Source organism: Rhagoletis pomonella, unplaced genomic scaffold, assembly GCF_013731165.1.
Source record: "Rhagoletis pomonella isolate Grant_MI unplaced genomic scaffold, Rhpom_1.0 Rhpom_scaffold_00001, whole genome shotgun sequence".
Classification (NCBI taxonomy): Eukaryota; Metazoa; Arthropoda; class Insecta; order Diptera; family Tephritidae; genus Rhagoletis; species Rhagoletis pomonella.
Genome location: NW_023458555.1, coordinates 11,622,023 through 11,647,678, shown reverse-complemented (window position 1 = coordinate 11,647,678; position 25,656 = coordinate 11,622,023). Strand labels below are relative to the sequence as shown.

General features: G+C 32.4%; 1 protein-coding gene across 2 annotated transcripts in view; it reads right to left on the bottom strand.

The window, feature by feature from the left end:
* LOC118738853 (transmembrane and coiled-coil domains protein 2) overlaps nt 1-25,656 on the bottom strand; it is a 67,549-nt gene that overhangs the window by 31,077 nt on the left and 10,816 nt on the right. The gene's annotated exons all lie outside the window — the stretch shown is intronic.

The following is a 25,656-nucleotide window of genomic DNA, read 5'->3' as shown; positions in this document are numbered from 1 at the left end:
ATTAACGGGAACGCTAAAATAGATTTTAGAGTGGAACATTTCCATGAAATAAATTTTAGTGTAAATACTAGATATTTGCTTGTTGGCTTCAATATTCTACACATGACTGTACAATTTCAACGAAGCTACCGAAAGTTAGAGAGTGATTCGCTGCCTTTCTGCTGATGAAAAAAGTTTTAGCCACCGCAGAGATATGGCATACCGAAAAAAATCCTAAATGAATGCCTAAACATTTACAGATCATAAAATATGCATAATACATATAAATTCAAAGAAGAAAATAAACTTAACCTTATGGAGGAGGGTGGTGAATAAGAATTTTCGGCAAACATATACTAACTAAGTGGCATGACACACGCGATCCATTTTTTTTGTATTTGTATGCGCATTTTCATAAGCAACAAGCATCATCCCACATAAGTTAATATGTGTGTAGGAATGTATGCATCCATAGCAACCAATGCTCAGAGTGTCAGAGTGTCAGAGTTCACGTAATAAAGCACTAATATAATTTGAACCGCTTTTAGTTGGGCAGCGACGGAATGCAAGGTTTGGGTAATGGAAATATCAAATTATTGGCGACAACAACGACACGCGAATTTACTTATGTGATTTTTTTTGTTTTTTTTTGGGTTTTCTGGCACTTTTGTCATATGTTGAGTTTCCAGGAAAGTGTCAAAGAACTCATGAATATTGGTGAATAATATTGAGTTATACAAATAAAAAATCACGATAACAAAGAAATTTATTTCCAAACATAATTAAATTAAAATTGTGGTGAGTCACTTTTATAGTTTCGTAATTTCTTCCAGCAACCAAAATATAAAGTTATAAACATTTATGCATATGCTGAAAAGAGGCAACCAAAAGCGGAAAAAATAAATAAAATAAAAATCAACCTAATGCCAATCGATAGCTACATATTTCGTGTTTCATGTACCAAACCTTTATAGTAACGATTTGCTTACTACTTTTCCTATCATTGAATTGTTTGTACTAAACGTAAAAAAAAGATCCCCTAATTGCAAACATGACAACAAACACACGCCAACAGGGGAATTCTGGCTAAAATTCCTTTAAACCATTTTCTGAGTGCTCAGAATTTAAGAGTCTAAAATTAGTATTTCTTTCGTCATAAATAAGGTACTGATACCAGTCAACCAGACTGAAAAATTTCGTACACTGTTGGTGTCTGAAACTCTGAATTGAATAAAAGTAACACAGTTCACATGGAAGTACAAATTCAAATTTTCACAAAAATGAGATTGTAACATAAAAATCCACCCAAGACTTAACTGTCATCGTTGATATTAATGTTGGATTTCTGTAGCGCTTGACAGAAGAATTTACTATTAAATTGCAAACTGAGAATTAACATCAGTGATGAAAAGGTAAGTCCCAGATGAGTTCTAACATCACAAAGTAGCTTTTATGAAAATTGCAGTTAGAGGGTATTGAATATAAGGTCTCGATATGCTCTTTTCTGACTCTTTTCAATAGCTCAAACCACCCACCCCTTGTGTGCGCTAATGGTTGCAAGTATTTTGTAAGACAAGTAAAGGACAGTAGACAATAAAGATACTTAGTTGGTTGAAAGATTTTGCTTATTCTGGCACGAAAATCTTTCAAAACAACTCTTCCGATAACGGTCGTAATGGCCGAGTGAGCAAAGCACTGGTGTGCTATTCGGGAGATTCGAGGTTCGAATTTCGCTTTTATAAAGAAAAATGTATATACATATACATTTTTTAATTTAATATAATTTTTAAAAACTTATTTTATATATTTTTATTATAAATATTTTTTTTTATTAACTTAATCCTACATTTTATTGTTTTAAAAAGAAAAAAATGTATTGCATCTAGTTTTTAGAAACTCATTTTATTTATTGTTTTTTAATTTTATTTATTTATTTTTTTAATTTTACTTTCAATTTTATGCATATATTTTTTAAATTTTTTTTATTTATTTTTTAATTTTTTAATTTGTTCTTTTTTAATTATTTTTTTATGATTCAATTTTCTTTTAATTTTTAGATTTTATTGTTTGGAAAAGAAAAATATGTTTTTGATTTCGTTAAATTTTTAGAAACTTATTTTATATCTGCTTTTAATTTATATTTTAATTTTCTTTTAATTTTTAGTATTTTTAAAATAGAAATATATATATATATATATATTTTATTTAATTTTATTCAATGATTTTATTGAGCTTGAGGCCCTTTTTAATGAACAATGTTTGGGGAAAAACAACAATTATTTACATTATGGTAGAAGTTATGCTGCTATTTCGGATATCATTAAATCTCCTCATCAGACTTCTTCACTGGGATTCGATAGAGCGACCCCAGTGTCCAAAGCTGGTAGTCTACCCACCGAGCTAAGTTCGCCATGTAAACTGTTGTTGCTTTTTCCACTTTTTCACGTGTTAAACCAACAACAATCAAGCGCGGCTATTCCGCTGGTATTTAATTTTTAGAAAACTTACTTTTTAATGCCCAAGTTTTTCGTTAAAATTTTTGCCATTTAATGCCTAGTGGAAATCCAGCATTAGTTTTTTTTTTGAATTGTATTACTTTCAATTCCGAATTTCTACTAGGAATTAAATTACAAAATGTTTAATGACAGTGCTGGGCATTAAAAAAATTCGGAATAAGTACGAATGAATATATATATATATAAGTATATAGGATCTATCCGTTTCTTTCCTATTTTAAGCGTGGTTAAAAGAGTGCGAATGTCGAGACTGTTACCCAGGATATACCCATATGTACCTATAGCTGCAGATGGCATTGAAATACAATAACAAATGCTGATGCTTGCATTAAGCCTATATATATATGTAAAAATGAAAAAACAATCAAAGTCTACAATAATGTACAATTACATATATACTCATATATGTATATGCATCCCGTATATATCGCATATGGATCCATCACATTTACTGCCCCTTCAGCTGAGTTGACTTTAATTGGCGTCGTTGTCGCTGAAAGACAAAAAACTATAAAACAAAAACTGGCGCGTCTATGAGCTGGCACCAGCAAGCAATCAACTGCAAGTTATTGACCCGTATCACGCGTCATAAATTAGCACATATGTAAATGGGCAGTGTTGAAGGCAAAAAATAAAGCAGCACAGTAAAATTGTGTAAAAAATGTTCCTCAAAATTTCTTAAATATTTTTCTGGCTAAACCCACCAGCTGACCGTTTCGAAAGTTCCAAAAGAGTCGCGGTTGGCCATCAATCTTGATTTCATTTTCAGTTACCCAGCTCATTGTTAAATTCATATTACAGCACAATTCAAATTACAACAATACCACAATACATTTTCATTATGTAATTATAATTTTCAATATGCACGTGGCTATGCATGTCGGCATGCCATTCATTCATACCCCTTTCATGTACAGCTGACGGTCATACACTTTATACAAAATATTAAAAGCGAGTGTAGGAAAAATTAAAATAATAAAAACAAGCAAGTGAACGAACAAGTGGCGGTGAAGTCATAAAACTGTGTAAATACTACATAAATAGTAAGCGTGCGCTTCTTTTATTTAGTTTTGATTGTTTTGACCAAGATTACTGTTTTTATGGCTTTAAAATTATTAAAAAGCCTTGGGCGTCTGTTGAACAAATTCGGAGTACGAAATTTTTTTAGAAAATGGAATGCAAATCAGGGAAACTTTAAAAACACATACATATGTATTTAAAAAACTACAACCACTTTGACATTTTAAAGATTTGATTAATTCAAAATTATTATTTTTATTTTAAAATAATATAGAATTACAAAAAAAAAAAAATTAGAGCAAAAGCACGAATAGGTTTTTTCCGAAACAAATAAAGTTAGCAGGACAAAATTCGAGGATATGTTACTTAAGTAGTGTACATTAGCCCTTAGAATAGATACATTTTCTTCAAAAATAAATAAAAATAAATTGTAAATTTTCAAGGATATTCAAGCATAAAGTTTTAAAGGGACATTTTCCAACCTATTCGTCCTTTTTCACCAAAAACTTAATTTTCTTCTATTATACAGAATTTACTCTTTAATTTGGTAGCAATTTTGTTATTCTACATAGAGCTGGATTTTTAAAAGTATTTTTTTTTAACCAATCATATCAGTGCAGTTTTCAAGTCCTTTAAAAGAAATTCTGACGTCGAGAGAAAAACTACAAAAAAAAGCGCGATTAAATTTATTATTTTGTGAGCAAAATTGACTGTCGCGCGTTGTAATAAAAATTAATGTTTACATTTTTCGGGGTTTTTGTTTTGAGGCTTGTTAAGATTTTCCCGGCGGTTTTTCAGAACCGTTCTGATTTTTTTCGGGAATTCTCGTGATTCTTCGTGTTTTGCTCTTCGGAATTTCATAGATATTTTTTGGGATTTTATTCAGGACTTCACCAGATATTTTTAAACTGTTCGGGATTCTTCATGTTTTAATTTTTCGGACATTGCGTGATTTATTTTTCGGGACTTACTAGATCTTTTGTGACCGTTAAAATTTTTTCGGGACTTTCCTGGAATTTTTCGTATCTTTTGAGGATTTTTCGAATTGAATTATTCATGACTTCTTAAATGGTATTAAAGCCACAGGTTCGAAATTAGCTGGGTTAAGCCCTGACTCTGTTAAGCAAATTTACGGAGAAATCCAACATAGACTTCGCTATGGGAAATCCTAAATCCCAAGGCAATCTAACTGATGTACTACATTAATGTCAAAAGACATTCCTCTCCAAAAATCTGACTGTTGAGTATACATTGGCGTTGTGGTTGAGCAACAAGTCACATAAAAAATTGGAGAAGGAGATCAAAAGGTCATTCAACTCCCCGATTTTTTTTTTTTTTGTTAGCAGTCACATTATGCCTTTTCCCATTCAATAATTTTCTCACAATTTATGCATCTGCGCAATTGCAAGCCACAATTACGTATGTACTTTTCATTTTTTTGTAAAAAAAAGTTTATAGCTACTGCAATGGGTGCATTTGTATAGAGTATCTATTAATGAATTGCATAAAAAATTCAAATGGTCAAGCTGCTGGCCTTTCTTTATTTCAAAATGTTTATGATCAACAGACAATGAAAAAACCCCAAATGACGATTAAATAAAAAATGAAAATTTAAAAGCAAAAAACTCTTTAAGTTATTAAGCATACAAATGAATACGCATTCAGACGACGAAGCAGTGGCATTAAAAGTCATACGATTGCCTCTTCCATTTTTTTTTACTGCAATACTAATTACATGTTTTGTTTTATTAACTTTGCCGTTTGGGATGAATTTTCACTTTCTCTTCAAACTTAATTAGAAATGCTATTACAGGGTCTGAATATTTTATAATTAATGTTTGAAACTTTGTAGCTTTGCTAGGCGTAAAGAAGGTTAATTAAGCATTACGTAGGGAGAATTCATTTATGTGCGGTGTGTAATGCAAAATGATGGGAATAAAGGGAGAAAATACAAATAAAAAAATATGCTTGGTTGCTTGGATGACTTGAACTTTTGGAAATACAGGTTGTGGCCCGTAAGAACTAAGAATAATTGTAGATTTCCTCAATGTTAATTTTACGAACAGCAAATGTTGTTGCTTACACTTTAATAAACAGTAATTGTCTTTCTTGGCATAATAGAAGCTTTTAGGGTTGCCAGATGCCTTTACGCGTTGGCGACGGCGAGTACCGCAGACGATGGTACGATGAGCTTTACAACGATATGGAAATAGTGCAGCGAATTAAAATACAGCAGCTCCGCTGGCTTGGTCATGTCGTTCGAATGGACACCGACGCTCCAGCTCTGAAAGTATTCAACTCGGAAGCCGCTGGTGGTAGCAGAGGAAGAGGGAGGCCTCCACTGCGATGGAAAGATCAGGTGGAGAAGGACTTGGCTTCACTTGGCGTTTCCAATTGTCGTCAGTTGGCACAGAGGAGAAACGACTGGCGTGCTTTGCTGAACTCGGCCAAAATCGCTTAGCCGGTTACAGCGCCAAAAAAGAAGAAGAAGAAGAGGGTTGCAAGATTTTTTTTTTTGTGTGAAATCAGTACTTTGGACTTCTTCATGCTATAAAAATCACTACTTTTCCGTACTCTTTTATAAGCTGGAGTGTAGACTAAATGTGCGGAAGGCTCGGTAAGACATGGAGCCTTTCCCCCCGATATTCACATTCAACATATAGAGCTGTCAAGAGGCCCTGTATGACATCTTACCAAGGCAATTCTGGCTAAGATAGTTGAAAGTATTTTGTAAGACAATTGAAAGACAGTAGGCAAGATAGTTTGAACGATCTTGTTTATTCCGGAACGAAGAAGAAGTGTCAGAAAACACTTGAGCATATATTCCAAATGGAGATGTATGTATATCATTTCCTGTTCCAACAATCACAAAGGCCGCGTGAGCAAAGCACTGGCATACTATTGGAGAGAACCGAGGTTCGAGTCTTTGGGCAGCGGATTTTTTTTTAAATGAATTTTTTTTCCTTTTGTGAATTTCATATTCTCTTAATTTTTAGATTTTAGCGTTATGAAAAGACTACTATATATCTAGCCGTAACCGTCAAAAGGATGCAAGCGACATTTTTTTCAAATTTTATTTTTGATACAGATCTTGATGCTCTAGGAACATTTCTGCGTCAAAAAGAAAATTTGGAAAATTTGCCGCTTACATCTTTTTTGCGGTTAGGGCTACATATATTTGTATAATTTTATTTAATTTTTAGGAACATTTTTTATTTATTTAATCGAAGGAGAAGCTCGGCCAAACACTAACGTATGTGTAAGCGCCAATCAATTATATTATTATTATTATTATTATTATTTTATTTATTCATTTAATATATATTTTTTCAATTTAATTTTCAGATGCTATTGTCTTAAGGACAGTCTGCAGCTCTCTAGAAAAACGGAAAATTCACATAAAATGACACACGAGAAATGGAAAAGAAATTTTTCTTAAGAACTGCAGATGACGCTTTAAAAATAAAAATATTTTTTAATTTCATTAAATTTTTGGAAATTAATATTTTTTCCTTTTTTTTTTAATATTTTTATTGAGCTTTATACCACGATTGTTTATTATGAAAAATTGAAAAAGCAACAAAGTCTAAGCGGTAGAAGTTATAGCAGCTATTTCGGAGATCACCACATCTCTTCATCAGACTTCTTTTTTCTAGACTTCAACAGGGATCGAACCTGCGAATTCGATGTTCAAAGTCAGAAGCGTTAAGCACTGAGCTATGTACATCCCGTAAATATACATATATATTTTTTCTTTTTAATTCAATTTTTAGATTTTATTGTTTTAATGAGAAAAATATTTATTTAATTTAATTTAACTTTTAAGAACTCAGCTAAGCGTATGTTCGACAAAAATTAGGGCGTGCGCAATTGCTAAAAGTGAACCTACTGCCGCAGTTGCCTGCCTTTCTTTTAGGCTACCAAGTCTTCGCGAAACCAAAATTGAAGTAAATTGGTTCGCACAAACCGTAAGAACACTAAGGAATTGATACTAACAGCCATCTTCGTAGATTCGTGATTGATGCGCGGCGTCTCGTCGATGATTGCAACGGAAACTAACCTAATACTTTACTTCTCAAAATTTGAAATTTTCACCAACTCTGTAGCGATCAGCAGCTTTACAAAGCTTTGCCAGCTCTACAACGCTCGCCAGATATATCTCGAAAGCCCCTTGTGCTGAGCAGGAAAGATATGTATATCCTTCGCCTAAGGTTTACTGGTAGGTAACATCAATTTAGAGGTGCTGCGTGTTCTAGCAAGCTAGTCTCTCTTTTTATTACCGTGTACCGTGTAATGTTAAACGGAAAGTTTTTTTTTGTGACTCACTGTAAGTCGCGCATGCTATGGTAAGCTCGATTCACATGTTCACACATTGTGCACGCCCACCTGCTGCTACATGTGAATATAATAAATACAAATTAAGATGGACTCTATTTAATTTCCATACACAAAAAGATTACTTAAAGCTCGTTTTACAAAGTTAAGCTCTTTCATATTTATTTGAAGATATTTTTATTCAATATTCTTTGAGCTTGAGCTTTAAATATTTTTTAAATTTTGTTTTCTCTGCTTCTCAGTTTAGCTTAAAAGCAAAATACGTAATGAATTTTTCACCTCACACCCACCTTGTCTTGCTTTCTTTAAAGTGTAACTTCTCGATTTTTTTGTTTTTGGTGATTCATTCAACTTAGGCTACATTATGAACACTCACAATTTTATTTATCGGCTTATTGATAGTGATTCATCACCTCAGTAACTGACCAGGTTGCCCAAGGTAATCTCAGCGTGCTTATGTTTTTCCATTATTTATTTTATTAAATATTTACTATTGTTCTATACCCACAAATGTGTGGATTTGTATGTATGTAAGTGGTAATGTTCTCTCCATTGTTTTTTGTTTACCTTGATGTTCACACGTACATATATACAACCTGAAAAGATGTATAACTATTCTTTCCCCCAAATATCAGTTAACAGTCCAAAGCTGTAAATATACCCAAAAGTGATTTTCGTTAACAATGTTTTGTCTTCTATGTAGCTTCAAGTGCGCAGATAAGATTTGAAATTGCTTTGGCTTTTAATTTCCTCCATCTTTTCCTGTCTTCGAATGAATGCCAGCCATTGTTTTCAGCAGTTGTATTTGTTAGTATTATTAGTGTTTTTGGTTCCTTTGTCTTTTCTTGAAGTGTGTAACCCGAATTGCCGCTGTCGTCCGCCGCCGTCCGCATCACCGTAATCAATGATTTTTCGTCTCCACCTAACGAAACTCTGTTATTATGCTGGTACCATTGCCACTTTTGACGTCTGCAGCAATCTGTAATTACTGCGGTACTTTGTATTTTGCCAGGTTAACCCATTCTTGAAGCTGCAACAGTGTTGCCAGATTTTTTCTTGCACAAAACGGTGAATTCCCAAGAAAAAAACTTCATTTTGAATAAAAAAAAACAGTAACCTTCGAAACCGAAGGGATTTTTGGAAACATAGAGGCGCTCAATTTTAAAGACTGTTTGCAGCTCAATAAAAAAAAATCATATAAAATGGCGAACAATGCCATAGAAATTTCTTAAACTAGTTTGCAGCTCTCAAGAAAAAAATGCTCCTATATTTATGTATTTCTTCAAGAAAATTTACAGCAAAAAGAAAGTACTTTTTCAAGCAACATAAATAATGAAAAATATTTCGTATGATTTTTCTTAAACAGTTTATTTAAGTAACCTTAACGGTTTAAGTAAATCATACTTGTACGTAACTTAACAAAATTAGTATTCGTAAAATGGAGCATATAAATAACATTTCGTTTTATAGAAATTCAATTCCATTTTTTTATTTAAAGTTTTCTCAAAGAAAAAACGTAGCTAACCGCGCCTTTTAATCTTAAAAATTTACTTCCAATAAATCCGAAAACAATATTTGAATTTACTAATTGTTTCAAATCTGAAATTGTGAAAAACTGTAATTTGTTTTAGGAGGTAAATTGAAACCGTGTAAGCTTGGCTATATGGCAACACCGAGCTGCATACACAGACAAAAATTTACGTCAGTGTTCGTTTCGTGCTTGGAATTTAGGGTTAATTTGTCAACAGGGTTGTGTTTAAAATAAGTTCTTTGTGCATCATTAAATTTGAAGGCTATTCGAGCATCAATTTTGCCGAAACGATTAGTAGGCGAGGCGAGGATAATAAACGACCCGTCAAATTGTCTCATGTACAAGTATGCAACAATATCCCTGCATACAAAAAGGACATCAATATTGAATACGGAGGCCTTGTAAGTGTTTACTGCTTACGGACGGCATATTATCGCATCTTCGAAAAAGGTGGATGATCCCTGTAGTAGTGGTGATAAGAATTATTTAAATTGCGTGCCATATATATATATCGCGGATAAATAACACTGTGCAAAAATTTTAGGGTGACCCTAAAAGTTCAATTTAAAATTTAACCAATGTGACCAGGTAATTAGAGAAATGAAGTTAAATTTACTTTAAAAAAAGGTAAGCAAAGCTTAGAGAAAACAACAGCACTTTTACGCCGAAAAATTTAACAGCACTTCTACAAATTCAAGTAAACGATACTCATTAAATTGGTTTTAAAATTTTTTTTTGTTGAAAATTTCCCAGTAGGCCGCAATCGAAGTAGGCTCAAAGCGAAAAATGGAAAACGTTTTCACGAAATATTTAACGATGACACAGTACTTATTTCACGTTGCGCGAAAATCTTGCTCCGATTCTTTTTTTATATTCTAATAAAGCTTCCAAAGGTCTTACTTAAAAACCCCTGCCTAAAAAAAACATAAGAAGAACATAGTTGCATATGTTTTGCTGTAAGAATTTACCATTGCAATTAAATATATATTTTGCCTTGGCGGATCGAATTTCAAAAAATTCAACTCATTTTAACATTTCTATGTATAAACTCATTTACTTATAAAAAGGCAGCATTAAAAAGCCCGAAAAAAATCCTTCGAGGACCAAAATTCAGAGGTTGGAACAAAAATATAAGTGCTGAATTTAGCCTCAAAAAGGCTAGCCTGGTCACACTGATCACAACACCTCGTTTAGGTGCTACAGTCCATAGCAATTTAGCAAGAGCTTTTGGAGGAAGGAAATGAACATATGTATGTATGGACTTATCCTTTGGTCACATTGATCCTAGACTCGTAATCTCTAAAGGCTTCATACTCAAAGCGAAGGTGCAGTGCCGCGTTTTGTATGCATTCCTCTATTTTTTTTGTTTAGAGAACAATAAGCAAAATTAAAAAAAAAAAATTACCTTTCAAGTCTGAACGATGCATAATTACTATATTTTTATGGAACCGCTAAATTAGATTTTTTCTAAAAATATTAGCTAAAGTAAATACGGCATTTCATATACATCAGGTTTTGTTGAAAATTTTGCGATTAAAATCAGAGCAGCAAAATTTATTAGCCCAAAATATAACCGAAAGAGAAGGTAATAACTAGAACAAAACAAAGCAAGTCACGAAAGTCGATGGCAAGCTATGCAAGTGAAGACCGCTTAGATTAAATTATGCTATGTATGGCTAACATTAAGCGGAACACAAGTGAAAACAATAATAAAGTTAGTTACAAAAACAATCACAAAAACAAACGCACACAAACGAGTAGACCAAACAGCAAACCGGAAAGTGAATACTTAATTAAGTTTTGTTTTCGTTGGACTTGGGACTCGATGGCGCAGCGAAGCAAGCAGTTTGCTATAAGTTGCTAACTCGAATTGCTTATAGGATATACATTAGGGCGCATCACTCTTAAAAAAAAAATTTAATAATCTTTTTCTTTCGGAAATAGAAAATTTACTATATTTCAAAAGTTCCATCAAAATATTTCGGGAAAATTTTAAGATTTGGACAATTTGAAAATGCCACCAAAAATCGAGTTTTTCACAAGTAAGATTAGTTTTTTAAAATATTTGTATGCAAATCCCCCTCGAATGAATGAAGAATTTAAGCTTAAAAGGTCTGCATAAAAATGTTTAAAAATTTTATCAACAGAATCAAATTAATAAAATTTTTAGAGCTACCAAACGTGAATCTCAATATTTTTCCGAAATATTTTGGCGTATTTAAGTCTTAGGATATAATAAATTTTATAATCAAAACTGCAAGTTGTTTTTTAGTGATGCACCCTAATGTTCATATGAACTAGCTGAATGTAAGCAATTATTTGCCAAATGTGTAACCCAGTGTGTTGTGCTGAATGGCTGAGACAGCTGAGGTAGTATGTAAGTAAGTAAATACATATGTAGATATGTATGTAAGTAAGGAAACGGTGTGAAATATTATATCATTGCATGTGGCGGCGCAGCGCGTCTTAGTTAGTCATCAGGTTGAATAAGTTTTGATGAATTTCGCACATAATAAAACAAGGTATAATACATATAAAAACATAAACAAAAGAGGTAGAGCAGGAAATAAGTATCAAACGCACACACACGTGCATATCTACCACATACTAAATTAGAGATGTGCAATGTCAATTTTTTTTTGGTTTAAATGTTCTTGGTTTTTAGTTTTGGAAATTGTGGTTTACCTTGCGGTTTTTTTTTTCTCAATTTAATTCCTAAGCTATTTCTCAAATTGGACCATAATTATTAAAAAATTTGTATACGGCAAAATCGATTTATCTGTCACCGGTGTGTGCGTATGCGACTCGGAATACTTTTCGTTTGATTTTTTTTTTTTGCTTTTTCTTTTTCATTTTATAGAGTGGCACAATTTGTGTACGTTTGAGGTCTCGCTGTGAAACAAACACAAAAAAAAAGGAACAAATATTTTCGCCTAACTTCGCATAAGTGCCAAAAATGTGTATGGCATTGATTTTTGGCAAAGTGAAAGTCTTCAAGCGCTTTAGCCAACCTTCAGCGGCAAAGTCAAACAATTTTGCGGCCACACACCGATATTGAAATTATTAATAAAATAATAGAACTGCAACAGCAAATGAAAGAACATAAAAGTGGTAATTAAAAGCTTCCTAAAAAGAATAACAACTAATTTCTACTACATAAAATAATAAATTTAAGTAAATTGTTTGTCGAAAAGAAAACAAACACAAGCAATGTATGCCGATCTTAGTCAGGAATTTTTTCCACTCGAAGTGGCGATTCAGCAATCCACAAGTTGTTGCGCAGTCCCATATCTGCTTGATGAAAGCAAATTCACCTAGCAACTGGTTTCGGATCAAGGAATAACTGGTTGTTGTTGCTGTAATATCATAAAAATGTCCGAAAAAGATTTGCAGTGACAGTCGTTACATAAATATAAAGCTGGTTCATTCCGATTATGTAGACCCGACTGTCTTGGAAGAGGGTCTGTGCCCTTCTTAACCAAAATGTCAAATGTTTCATTCGCAGATGCTCCCGAGTGATCTAGCCCCCAGTGAATAAAATGCCTTATATTTAGAGGGCTGTCCAACACCTTGAGAACTGCTTGCCTGTCACTACAAGTTTTTTAAATTCCTAGAATTCCTTTATTTAATAGACCCCGCTACTTACCAAAGACCTGATTACAAGTTAGACTTCAATAAAAGTTTATCTAGGATTACAACTAAATAGTAGTTCACTTTAAGGTTAGGATAAACAAGGTGGTTCAACCTTCTCCTACACAAAGTGTCAGGTATATTCAGTATTGTAAGTGCCAATAACGTTGACCTTGTAGGCAATAAATTACCAAGCACCAGTAGAATTCTACACTGGAAAAAAGAGTTTAGTTATGTCAACTAAATATGTTTCTCACAACACATGATTTTGTTATAGTTACATTATTTGGTTATATATAGTTACCAAATCATGTCTTGAGAGAAATGTATTTAACAGCTTACTTTTTTCTGAGTGCAAGCAATGATGGCTTGAAGCTTTAGGAGCTGTATACGATAGTCATTATTTTCAACCTTAGGGATAAATACGGCGTCAACTACTCTATGATTGCGGTATGTAAGCAAGTACAAGCGAGGCAGTGAAAATCTTTTCGAAGGGGCTAAAAAAAAACTTTTGACACCTTCACTCGCCACAGTTTTGGCAACAATCTGTTTGAATAAATTAATAGATTTGCGACTGAAAGTTCAAAGCAGAGCGCTAAAGAAAAAAAAACAAATTTTGTCGGACAAAGTGCTCTCACAACGCAACTATTTATTTATCCTCAAACAATATGGGATTAAAAAAACTTAGGTAAAGTATTAAAAAAGTTGCAGAAAGCCATCTTAAAACTATCTCTCTCAAAAGACCGGATTCGTTGCCAAAAATGTTACGTTAAGCTATTTAAATCACGTTATTAAGTATATAATGACGACATAAAAACTAGCTTACGATGACTATCTAACTTATTTTTCATTACCTCTCCGATTCGAACGAAAATCTAAATTTTGGATGCATTAAAAGAGGTCCATATTAGCTTGTCAACTTACTGCAAAGAAAAAATTAAAAAAAATCATAGATTAATTTCCATATAAACATGCAATAGTTAATAAGTTTTTTTTTTCTTAAATTTATGTTTATTAATATTTATTCAAATTTTATATAATATAATTTTTATATCCAAAGCACTGGGAACTTGTGGGAAAAAAAGTTCTGCATGCGAAAGTGTATAATTCGGCCCACACACTTCACTTTGAATGTCATATTTAGTACGTACATACATATCGTCACCTGAAATTCAAAAAGGCGTAACAAACATCACTGCTGAAATGCAAAAAGTCATAACTAATAAAAAAATCAAAATTCATTTTTTGATTTATATGATGGATTTCATCGAATTACAACTCCAACATAATTTTATGAAAAAAAAAAAATGTCACGACATTTTCAATTTCAGTTGCGGTGTTGTTACGTCTTTTTGCATTTCAGTTGACGATATGTACAGTATCGGTCATATCTATAGCACGCCATTTCATTTATTTTTAAGAATTTTCAATTAAAATTCAGTTCTTTCTCTAACAAACCCCATACAAACCCAAGTTTAAAAATTTGTAGAAAACTACAAAAAAGTGCAACAAATTTTCACCTAATTTTCAAACTTTTTTCTCGGAAGTGTTTGAATTTTTCTGAATACACAGTTTTATAGCCCAGTCAATTTTAGTCTGATAATGTGCAAGTTTCAAGTGGCTAAAGGTTACCGTTGATTTTTTAGAATTTTTTTCGCCAAAGGTGTTGCGGTTTTCTTCCATATACAAATAAATTGAGTTTATTCATTATATGGAAGCCAATGCGACAAAAAAAATTCTAAAATATTAACGGTAATTCGTAGCCACTTGAAATTTGCACATTATCAGACTAAAATTGCAGGGGCTAAAAAACTGTGTACTCAAAAAAATTCTAACACTTCCGGGAAAAAAGTTTCAAATTTAGGTGAAAATTTGTTACACTTTTTTGTAGTTTTCTACAAATTGTTGAACTTGGGTATATATGCCCAACAAGCAAAATAAACTTAAAGAAAGTTTTTTTTAAGTTTTCAATTATAAACATTAAGCTTACAAAACGTTGATTTTTTGTTTATAAAACGCTTGAAAGTAAGCGTAATATAATCGAAAAGGAACATTGGTTATAAGCGTAGAAATATAAACTTGTAATAAATGTTCAAAAGAAAGCTTTTTATAAGCGTAAAAGTGTAAACTTATAATAAAGGTTCAAAAAAAGGTTTTTATAAGCATATGAATATAAACTTACTAAAAATTTTCAAAAGAAAGCTTTTTATGAATATTTTTATAACACTTTATTTAAAGATATTTCATTAAAAACTCATACACAGATTGCTTAACATCTAGAAACTAAACGAAATGCGAATTTTCGGCGGACTCATCTACAGTCGCGAAAATATAAATAGGGAATAGACATTTTAGCATACAAATTCACAATAACACATACAAATTAAGCATAAAAAAGTTAATTACATCTTGTTGCGTGCTTTCAATTACTTGCGGTTATTGGCAAATTGGATAAGCGACATCGATGCAGCTATATATTCCGCTTCATCGCCGCCATTCTCATTGATGAACTTTTCTGAAAAAAGTTTAATACATTTTTAATTGAATGTTAAACTAAGAAAGGATAAGGGGAACTCATCATTTGAAGACTCGAATGCTCCACCGATTAGCGCTGCGGGTCCTGGATTCGATTTTTTTTACCACATCGGTTTTATTTAATTTTTTCTATTAATAATATATTTTAAAAAACGTCACTTACGATTGAAAAAATTTTATATTTACTACTTCATGTCGTTGGCATTTACATTTCATTTATAAGTTTAAGTTATTTATAAACATTCGCTCTCAAAAGTTATTAAAGGTTTATTTGAAAAAACTTTTAATAAGCTTAATATTGAAAATGCGTATTTAACGCTTATTATAGCAAACTTAATTTAAGTTATTTTTACTGAAATGCTTGTTGGGTGGGGTTTGTCTAAGAATGACATAAATTTTAATTGAAAATTCTTAAAAATAAATACATAAACATAAGGGGAACACAATATCACTTGGAAATGGCGTGCTATAGATATGACCGATACTGTATGTATATGAATGCTGATAAGCTGCTCACCTGTGACATTTTACTAACATTTCAAAATCATAAAATAAATTAATAATAGAGCTCATGATTCAATTATTAAAGGTTTTGTAAGTAGCTTTTTTCTAAAATTTGGCACTCCCACCCACAGGGATGGTTTTTGGAAGCAGAAGAAAAAGGGGAAGAATTCAATCACACTTCCTAAAATGGGAGCTAAATTCTATAAAAACGTGTGGATAATAGTGAATGGTGGTATTTTAAAACAAAAACGAATTTGATTTAATTATTTAATTTAAACAAGCTTAGTTACATCGAATATAACCCCCTATTGTTATTAAAAATAAATATTTCTATGTTTATACCAAACTTGCGTACGTCAGATGGCGCATAACTCGAGAATGGATGGTCCACTTTCAGCTTTTTTTTGTTGTATTTGTTTGCCAGTTGATGGACATGAAGAAGCTATTTGTTTGCGGAAAATATGCAATATTTATTAAACAAAAAAACGGCAAATAAAAAAATTTGGAGCTTACGTTTCTTTCGCGGTTATGGCTCGATTGTTTCGAATTCTTTGATGTCGCACTTTTTATGTTCTGGGGAAAATATTCAACACTGGCTTGCACAGCCGCAGTTGGCGATTGGTGCCGGACGAACTCAGAGCACGCAGCTACTGAACGACTGAGATAGGGAACGTGATCTACATCGTCAAATGAGAAGTGGCGTAATGGGGCTTTCGCACGAGGCGATTTTTCAGGCAACTTTTGCGTTCAACTCCCGCCGGGTTGCACGAAAAAAAATTTTAATGACTAAAAATATCAAAATATAAAAAAATATTAAAATATTCGCCATAAAAAGGCGTTTGTATTGTTCAATTTTGCATTCTACTTTCAGCTAATCGCTTTCAATAAAGTTGGTCGCCAGCCAACATTCGCCTCGTGCGTACACCTTTTAAGTGTGCAATTACATCGCGCCATTGACTAAACCGAGCTGTCGTGTGACGATTGGGCCTATGGATGCGGTTTGGCAATGTTATATTGCGTCAAAATCTCATTCGGAGACACCAGGATTGTGTCGTGGAGTACAATACCTAAATACCTTCGTTGGCTCATTGAACGCTTTACTTTACAGCGACTTGGCAGAATCAAGAGGTCTCCACGAATATCGACAAATACATTTCGGCATTTAAGGGAATTTCGTTTCTTAACATTGAATTTCTGTAGTCCAACGATTCTCACCCATTTTGTCTTGTTGGCGCCAGCGAATGCAGAACAAACATTTCTTCAAATTTAAAAAGTAAAAATTTCACTACTAACAATTTAAAAATGTTCTTAAAACTTGCAAAGAAATTTGGAAAAGAAATATCACTGTTTTTGTTTTTAGGAGTAGGGTGGGAGTGTCATTGATAAAATTAGAGCGAGAGAAAGTTTTTCTTACAAAACCTTTCATTATTGAATCATGAATAGAGCTTATATTTTTACATTTCCGTTGAAACAACAAAAAAGAGATACTGAACAAAATCTGCAATGAACTTAAGTTTTAAATGCCAACACGAGAGGGAAAACTTTATGCAATTTAAACAGAAACAAATTTGGTGGTGAGTTGACTGCTGAAGTTATATTTATTAAGGTAGGTAGGTACACGTGCATGAAAATAGTACTTCCTACGCGCTATGATTCCTGGTAGAAAATATAGCGGAAACTGCATAACTGCATGTATTTGTAAATTATGTTTGTGTGTGTATACGCAGTTCTCAGAAATGGTAATTCAGTGGGATGTAGTTATAAAAAGTGCATTTCATTGAAATCAGCGTAAAGTTAACCATAGAAGGAGAACGACCGCACAGCCGCTGTGGTTGACTAAGCAGCCAAATAAAAAAGCTATCTGCGGACTAAAATAGGCGGGCGCAGACAATATGTCGGTTGACCATTCGACCAACACAAACCAACCAAGCGCGAAATTTAAATATTCATGAGCGGTAAGTACATATAAACCTATATAGAATTTACTATTCTTTGATTTCAAAATTGTAGGCAAATAATGCAACTTGCGATAAAAACATCTGGGATACTATGTCCATTTACATTTACGATTCCCTAGGAGGATTTGGCTGCACCGCTTCATAATTTTGTTACACTATTTGACAAAAAATTTAATTGTACATACATACATATGTATTACCTGTAATTATATGTACATATCTATAAATACAGTCAGTGGCAAAAATATGCATACTCTGACGTTTAGATGATTTTATTAATTTATATTTTAAATTCTAAATTTTTCTTATTTTTTTATAAAAATACACTTTACTCAAAAGTAAAAACAACAAGAATCAAATTTTTAAAATTCGCACTCGGTAAAATTTAGAATTAAGAAAGAAATTTTCATTGAAATTTTGAGTTTGTTACTTTTGAGCAACCAGTTTTGTAGTCCATTAAATTTTTCAGCATAACAGAATGCGAGTTTGAAGTTACCACTGATTTTTGAGAATTTTTTTCGTCCGTCAAAGTTTTGATGGTTCTACTTTGCATATGTGGTCCTATTACAGGCTACTAGAAAACTCCAAAGGTGGCGCTGAAGTCGTATTTATGTACTGATTGCGTTTAAATTTACAATGAAAAATACGTTTTGCGAAAAATGGACCCGCTAGATGGCGTTGAAATCGAGTTATTTATAAAAGTCTTACTTATTGAATTTTACTTTAAGTTTTTGGCATTTGCTGAGATAGGGCCTTCTTGAAGCCAATCGTTCTACCCAGCCGGCGATATGTAAAACAAAATTTGATAAAACAAAAAATAGCGCAAAACTTAATTTGATAAAAATTACCTAGACCAAGCAATTAGATTTGAGTAGTGGTAGCAGTTTTTTCTGCTAACCACGCACACGCTGCATGATTAACGCATTTTCGAAAATAATAGGAACTATTTAAGTTAAAAATAAAACACTGGTTAAGTCTGGCTTTTACTACACATAAATACATACGTGCACTGAAATCAACCAAAGGGGTCAATGACTACTCCTAATCTATGAATGATGGGATGGAGCATAATAGCGCATACAAATTAATCGTTCAAACTAACAATATATAGTATATTATTTAATTCACATATTAAGTATACCAACATATATGTATGAATACATGTATACATATCTATCCTTGTATAAGTACATACATACATATTTACATTCGAGGTTTATGAATATTTTTTTTTTTGCACTCTCAATAATACATATGTACAGACATAGAACGTGCACATTTCGCACGATAAGCAAAGTGTTATTAATCAATAAAAATAAGCGCATTATGAGGTTATCGGTTATCAGTTGAAATTCGAAATTACTGTTGTCGTACAGCTAAGTACCATTGAAAATGGAGCAATCACAGAGTATAAAAGCTGTACAATGTAGAACGTCAAGGGGAAAACATTTTTTTAGTAATTGTCGAATGATTAACGAGGGATTATTTGCAGCCAACACGAGGAAGTCGAAGTGTAAATGAGATAACTAATGCACTGAAAAATAAACAAATAAAAAATATGTACGTGATAATATTCCATAAAGAAAGTTGACAACAAGAAGAGTTTTTTGTGAAAATAATTATAGGCGTTGACAGTTAAATGTGAATGATAAAACACTGAAAACATTATACTTTGTATCCAAGCATTTTTTTTTTTAAATATAAGCACACATTCATAGTTTGATTGGTTCTTGCTTTATAAAATCCTGTAGGCTTAGAAATCGTTCAGACCTACATATAAGCCTAACTTTCTTCATTAAAAAAAAAATGACAGCATCGAAATACTGATAAAAATTATTGAGGAATTAGGGGCTATTTACTGTCACAAAAAATTAATTTTGGTGCTCGCACAGCTGGTGTGCTATAAGACCGCCGAATAACGTTTTTTTTTAATCTGAACTCAATTATTAGGTCCACAATATGAAAAAATTTAGATATATGAGGATTGCCTTTTGTATTTTGCGCTAATATGATAATGAAAACACAGTAAAACAATAGTTTCAAATTTTTTGTTTTTCAAAAATTTTCTCCTTGGAAGTCAATACACTTCCTGCATTCGCTTTAACCAATTTCTAAATCTTCGACACGAGTACTTTATTGGGAAATTGTCAAATTATGCGTTATCCAACGAGAACAAATCTTCTTGACGACCAAATGTTCAAGGAATATTGAATATATGCTGATCCCACTATTGCCCAAAGAACGCCTCTATCTCGCTATATGTCCCATATATATACATATATATACATATGTATGTATGTACACATGTGTAAGAAGCTTGCCGACCAACTATTAGTTGATGGCAACAAATGACAATGTTGACAACTAAATCATACGATAAATAACAGCTGACAAACGCATAAATGACGGATAGCGGCACGGCCGGTAATTGCGTGACTTTAAGCACCACCAGCATTTCACTTAAAAACCACAGCCAATTTAGAGAATAGAAAGAAATACTTTAAATAGTTTCAGCAACGCGACGCGACGTAGTGCACAACAAAATACGAAAAATTGGAATGCAATTTAATTTTTCTTACACTTTGTTTTTTTTTTTGTTGGCAATTTGCTGCATTGCATGCATCGAACAAATAATTTAATTAAGTAAAATTGTTAGAAACAGAGAGAAAAAAAAATGTCGCACAGACGAAATGATAGGCAATTACAATGTCAAGCACGCGAATTTAACGAGTACATACATACATACATACATATCTCACACAAGTCAATCTGGGAGTAAACAAAAAAAAAAACGTCGCAGAAAATGCAAATGAAAGCAAATGCCACTTATTTACTTAATAAGTTAACAACTCATATTTAGTGAGTATCGCTGGCATACATACATACATACATGTGAAAAGACGGACGGACACAAAAAACTTAGCAGCAAAAATATAAGAAATATGTACGGCGATTGACAAATGATTTAAATATTTATGCAATATGCACGACCATATACATACATATGTATGTATGTATTATTCACAATAATTTACGTTGTAAATACATTTTTGTACAAAGTGCAAAAACAAATATACAATACTAAGTACTAATTGCAAACGTGGCATTGCTAAAAACAGCGTTTAAAGAAACACACAAAAAAAAAAAGCACAGACAGACACTTCGCTTTGGCCGCTTCTGAATTGCGTCATTTGGGTGATTTGCTTTTCAAAACGTGTTGCTTTAATTACTCAAGTCGTCGTCAGTCGATGACAGTCATCCATATTTATGCAAGTAGTATGTATGTACATATGTATGATATGTGTTGATGCTCAATAACTACTATTTGAGTGCATGTGTACTGGCTTTTAGACGGATCATACGTAAGACGCCTTAGTTATATATTTGAATACTTATGTATGTATAGCATATGTGTCTATACACAAAATATATATAGGTATATTTCATTGTTTTCGAAAGCGATAATTTTAATTAGTATTTTAATTAGACTTATTTGTTATGGTGTTTAATTAAAATACAATTTCTTTCTTTGTGTTATTTTTCTCCCCACATCTTTTGAGGTTATGAAACTGCCATAATAAGTCGGCATTGATCTTAGCTATAAATAATTTGAAGCCAAGTAAACTATGCTTATCTGTAATATGTATGTAGATATGTGCATGTAGGTTTGCAGCTAATGTTTTTAATCATAAAATTTGATATCACAGACGTTTAAATTCCTATTTTGTGCGCCACTCAGGAGACAGTAGTCGGTGTTATATCTATAAAGGCGGCAAAGTGATGTAAGCAAGTAAATATGTACCTACATATGTATGTATGAATATATGTACATACAGGTGTGGTTGTATTAAAGTCATTATTTTTATCGGCGATTTACCAAGAAATAAAAAAAAAAACTTTGCAATTAAATATTTCAAATCTTTTTTTTTTTTTTTTGTGCAGTAAAAGTACGAAAATGTGAAATAGCACGCTGGATAGAGCAGCGGTACTAGAGTATTTGTAACGAGATTAAGCCAACTGATTTTTATTTGTATTAGGGGTTTCCACACCGTATACACAAATTGTATTATATTAGGACAAAACTAAAGTGCTTGCTGGTAAATTTTCGGAAATACAAAAAAAAAACTATTATGGTGCATCACAAAAAAAGTTTTGCGTTTTTTTCACCCGAACTATAAAATTTATTTAAGATTTACGTAAGCTAGACCGATTTGAAAATACCTCTAAAAATTTCATTTTTTTGAATACGTTCATAAAATTTTTACCTTTTAAGCTTAAACTTTTTTTCCATCTGAGGTGCTTTAAAAAAATTGTGTAGCTTATTTTACTTATTTATTTAAAAAAAATACGATTTTTGGAGGTATTTTCAGCTCAAGTATATCTTCTTTTATTTAATCTCCATTATTTTTCAATTCAAATGCATTTTATTCTCTAACAAGAACAACATAAGCGCTAGTTTCAAACTTTGTAGAAAATTAAAAAAATACAAATTTTCAACAAAATTTCTAACTTTTTCTTAGATTCCTAAAACAAAACATGGTATGCAGTTTTTTTGCCCATTCAATTTTAGTATCATAAAGTGCAAGTTTGCAGTACCGTTGACTTTTGATAATTTTTATTACTGGCGTTCTTCCGTAATTTTTTCCATATAACGCACGCTTCCATTTTTTATTTATTTGAATATTTTTAAATATATTTTTATATTAAAATTGAATGGACTACCAAACTGCATACTCATTTTTTTGGTTTAATTTTCTACAAGGTTTGAAATTTGCGTTTATATTGCATTAACCCTATTTAAGTGCATAGGAGTGTAAATTTTGATATTGTTATAGAATATTTTGGCGAGTCTTAAAATATCATAAATTCTACATTTCCGATGGAAAAAACAGCATCGTGCTATTTTTTGTATAGAGAGTGGTACACCCTAATGTATGTATGCATGTAGCAATTCAGTTAAACAGTTTATCTACTAGAATTTGAACGGAAACAGCGCACCGTATGAAGAAAGACTATTTTTTCACATTTCCAGTGTAAAGTCTCTTTCTAAACCACACTACATCTGAGCGGAATATTTTCAAATACTAAGCGCCAATGCAAAAAGTGCAAGTATTGAATTTACATAAATTTCGAATGCATAATGCAGGCGTGTAAAAGCGACGCAAGAATTAGAAGCAATTAAGTGAAAAAAATTGCACGGACTGTAGACTTAAACTAAAGTGCAGTATACATACATATGTAAATGCGGAGAAAAGTACTAGCTGCAGTAAAATACCTAAAGCCATTAAAACTTTATCAAAGGTACAAAATTAAAGTAAAAAAAAAAAAACTAATTGCAACTGCTAAGTTTACCTGTCTCACTTTATTTTCTGCTAACAACGCAAATGCGGCCCACAAAAGCAGCGAACAGCTGATCAAATAAAAATAAATTTGTAAATATGTATGTATGTAGCTTGTCAGCTAAGAATGGCGAGTGACAAATGAGAAAACCAAGAAGAAAAAAACTGTAGGCGCCTGCAGCCAAGTTTCTCATTAAATTCACTCAGGCATTTGGTGTGCAGTAAAATGTTTGAGGCTTTGAACAAAGACAAGCATTGCAAATACATACATACATATAGATACATATAGCCATATGTGTGCATTTTTTTATTTTTTTTTATTTTTGTTACTTAAGTATGTACATATGTGGCTAAATTAAGCAAATTATATGATGTACATAAAATAAAATAAACAAAGTATTTCAGGCAGAAGTAGCTGCTATAAAGGAGCCAGTCGTCTGGCTATCTACTCTTACAGCCAAGCTGTATTCTCGGCTCTGGTATCGCTAATGGTGGAATCAAAACTGCTCAACTGGTTATCCACCTCTACCCTCGGTCGGCTCGAAATACTTCTAAATCAAACTGATTTGGATAGCAGGGACCGGTTACATAGCCGAAAAGTGCATAGCCCGAACACAACGAAAATGACGAGCTACGGACTACAGCTGTCAAATTATTTTAACACGAACTCTTATGTAGACGATTATTTTGGCAACGACCGGGCTACGCGACGACTGTGATTGTGGCCAGATTAGATCTATTTCTATTTTTCCAGCGACAGAGCGATAGATAAGGTTCTTCCTCTTCTTTTATGTCAAACTCATACAAATTCATGATGTCGCCGCCGCCGCGTTCACAAAAAATAATGTCGTCATCGACAAAGCGTTTAGATAATGAAGATAACAAATTGGAAGCTGTGGCCCGTAGCTCGTTGTTTTCAATGTGTTCAGAACTTCAAACATGGTGAATTCATATAAGATGGTATTAAATGATAAGCCAATTGTCAACTTTCGATCGCCTCTAAAGTTGCCTGTAAAATCGCCTCATGTAAACAGCGTATAAGTATATAAATATTTTATATTATTTTCCTCACTGGTTGTCAGCTGAAGCACTGCACACCTCAATGCCAACACGTTCAGCGGTATTGCAGCCGTCACAGCAGCTAAGCTTTTAAAAGTACGAGTACGTAGCAACAACGTCAAAATATCGACGTCATCACAACAAGCACCGGCTATGAAACACCAAAAAATTAATTTTTATTTATGCATTTATATACATATGTACATTCTACGTACATTCGCGACAACCTTAACACCACCTTTTTAAAATTTGGTGGAATTTTGTAAATTAATAAAAAAAAATTATTTCCATTATTATCTTTTTGCTGATTGCCTTGTGTAGATTTTTCCATGCAGGGCAAATGCGCAAAAAAATTCCAAAAATTAACCAGAACTTTGAGCTACCTCAAACTGGCTCTTTATTGTACTTAAATTAAATGGGCATACATATACGAAATTTTCCTAAAAATGTTTATTAAAAAATTTTAAATTTTGATGAATTTTTCTAAATTTTATCCAAAGTTTGAAACTTTTATTTATATCGTTTTTGTTGCGGGTTGAACTATATTTAAGCTATTTTTTTATTAATTTACAAAGTTCTACCAAGTTAAAAAAAGTGGTGATAAGGTTTGCGTGGCTCCGAGTGTATGTTTATATATATCAAGTCGTAAGCACATCCATCTGTTTGTATATGAGTATGCGCTCGGCCACAAAGTCTTTTAATTTTGTGAGCGAGCGGGTGCGCGGACAGACACTGGGATGCCCGTAGGTGACAGGAGCGCTTAGTGCGCAAACAGCTTAAGTGTGAACGTTTCCGCTGGCAGACTTCGCAAATACCAACAGTTGCAGAAATAAAAACACAAGAGTATTAGCAATAGCAAACAGCAAAATAATAAGAATACAAATTAAATAAAAAATATAAAAAGTAAATAAAAAAAAAATTAAATGCACATGTGTATATAGAAATTGTGTATATAGAAAATGGCAACACCAACACCTGATATTCGCAAATGTCAAAAAGCAACAGATGAGATTCGTCAAACGTTTTTTTTTTTGCACTAGAACGCATTTTTATTATTTCTTTATATTATGCATTCCACTGCCTCCAAATTTATTCAGTGTACGCAAGGCCGTATTTAGGGGGGCGCGGAGGATGGGTTGCAAATGTTCTGAAAATTCTGAAAAAAGTTGAAAATTTTAATGACATTTATTTGAAATTTGTTAAATTTTCCTGAAGTGTGCACAAAGTTTTTAACTTTTAATCAAATGGTT